This window comes from Panulirus ornatus, chromosome 5 (assembly GCF_036320965.1).
Source record: "Panulirus ornatus isolate Po-2019 chromosome 5, ASM3632096v1, whole genome shotgun sequence".
NCBI classification, from domain to species: Eukaryota; Metazoa; Arthropoda; class Malacostraca; order Decapoda; family Palinuridae; genus Panulirus; species Panulirus ornatus.
Genome location: NC_092228.1, coordinates 46,279,325 through 46,281,824, shown reverse-complemented (window position 1 = coordinate 46,281,824; position 2,500 = coordinate 46,279,325). Strand labels below are relative to the sequence as shown.

The window sequence follows — 2,500 nt, the reverse complement described above, 5'->3', positions numbered from 1 at the left end:
CTTGCCTCACTCTAAGCTTGCCTCACCCTAAGCTTGTCTCACCCTGAGCTTGCCTCACTCTAAGCTTGCCACACCCTGAGCTTGCCTCACTCTAAGCTTGCCTCACCCTGAGCTTGCCTCACTCTAAGCTTGCCTCACTCTAAGCTTGCCACACCCTGACCTTGCCTCACTCTAAGCTTGCCTCACCCTGAGCTTGCCTCACTTTAAGCTTGCCTCACCCTGACCTTGCCTCACTCTAAGCTTGCCACACCCTGAGCGTGCCTCACTCTAAGCTTGCCTCACCCTGAGCCTGCCTCACTCTAAGCTTGCCACACCCTGAGCTTGCCTCACTCTAAGCTTGCCACACCCTGAGCTTGCCTCACTCTAAGCTTGCCTCACCCTGAGCCTGCCTCACTCTAAGCTTGCCACACCCTGACCTTGCCTCACTCTAAGCTTGCCACACCCTGACCTTGCCTCACTCTAAGCTTGCCACACCCTGAGCTTGCCTCACTCTAAGCTTGCCTCACCCTGAGCTTGCCTTACTCTAAGCTTGCCACACCCTGACTTTGCCTCACTCTAAGCTTGCTACACCCTGAGCTTGCCTCACTCTAAGCTTGCCTCACCCTGAGCCTGGCTCACTCTAAGCTTGCTACACCCTGACCTTGCCTCACTCTAAGCTTGCCACACCCTGAGCTTGCCTCACTCTAAGCTTGCCACACCCTGAGCTTGCCTCACTCTAAGCTTGCCTCACCCTGAGCCTGCCTCACTCTAAGCTTGCCACACCCTGACCTTGCCTCACTCTAAGCTTGCCACACCCTGAGCTTGCCTCACTCTAAGCTTCTCACCCTGAGCTTGCCTCGCTCAAAGCTTGTCTCACCCTGAGCTTGCCTCACTCTAAGCTTGTCTCACCCTGAGCTTGCCTCACTCTATGCTTGCCACACCCTGACCTTGCCTCACTCTAAGCTTGTCTCACCTTGAACTTGCCTCACTAAGCTTGCGACACCCTGAACTTGTCTCATTCTAAGCTTGCCTCACCCTGAGCTTGCCTCACCCCGAGCTTGCCTCACTCTAAGCTTGCCTCACCCTGAACTTGTCTTACCCTGAGCTTGACTCACTCTAAGCTTGCCTCACCCTGAGCTTGCCTCATTCTAAGCTTGCTTCACCCTGAATTTGCTTCACCCTGAGCTTGCCTCACTCTAAGCTTGACTCACCCTGAACTTGCCTCACTCTAAGCTTGCCACACCTTGAGCTTGCCTCACTCTAAGCTTGCCTCACCCTGACCTTGCCTCACTCTAAACTTGCCTCACCCAGAGTTTGCCTCATTATAAGCGTGCCTCACCCTGAGCTTGACCCACTCTAAGCTTGCCTCACCTTGAGCTTGCCTCATTCTAAGCTTGTCTCACCCTGAGCTTGCCTCACCCTGAGCTTGCCTCACTCTAAGCTTGCCTCACCCTGAGCTTGCCTCACCCTGAGCTTGCCTCACTCTAACCTTGCCTCACTCTAAGCTTGCCACACCCTGAGCTTGCCTCACTCCAAGCTTGCCACACCCTGAGCTTGCCTCACTCTCCGCTTGCCTCACACTAAGCTTGCCTCACTCTAAGCTTGCCTCACACTGTTTGCCACACCCTGAGCTTGCCTCACACTAAGCACGCCTCACCCTAAGCTTGCCTTACCCTAAGCTCGCCTCACCCTAAGCTTGCCTCACTCTAAGCTTGCCACACCCTGAGCTTGCCTCACCCTAAGCTCGCCTCACCCTAAGCTTGCCTCACCTTGAGCTTGCCTCAACCTACTCTTGCCTCACCCTACTCTTACCTCACCCTACTCTAGCCTCATCTATCCTCGCCTCACCCTGAGCTTGCCTCACCCTATCCTTGCCTCACCCTATTCTTGCCTCACCCTATCCTTGCCTCACCCTATCCTTTCCTCACCATAACCTTGTCTCACACTATCCTTCCCTCACCCTATCCTCGCCTCATCCTATCCTTGCCTCACCCTATCCTTGCCTCACCTTAACCTTGCCTCACCCTATCCTGGCCTCACCCTATCCTTGCCTCACCCTAACCTTGCCTCACACTATCCTTGCCTTACCCTATCCTCGCCTCACCCTATCCTTGCCTCACCCTAACCATGCCTCACACTATCCTTGCCTCACCCTATCCTTGCCTCACCCTATCCTCGCCTCACCCTATCCTTGCCTCACCCTATCCTCGCCTCACGCTATCCTTGCCTCACCCTAACCTTGCCTCACACTATCCTTGCCTCACCCTAACCTTGCCTCACCCTATCCTTGCCTCACCCTATCCTTGCCTCACCCTATCCTCGCCTCACCCTATCCTCGCCTCACCCTATCCTCGCCTCACCTTATCCTTGACTCAACCTATCCTCGCCTCACCCTATCCTTGCCTCACCCTATCCTCGCCTCACCCTATCCTTGCCTCACCCTATCCTCGCCTCACCCTATCCTCGCCTCACCCTACTTTTGCCTCACCCTGAGTTTGCCTCACCCTATCCTTGCCTCACC

The 2,500-nt window shown here is 55.2% G+C and overlaps 1 protein-coding gene across 1 annotated transcript in view; it reads right to left on the bottom strand.

Annotated features, from left to right (window-relative positions):
- Sur (Sulfonylurea receptor) overlaps window positions 1–2,500 on the bottom strand; it is a 218,284-nt gene that overhangs the window by 109,746 nt on the left and 106,038 nt on the right.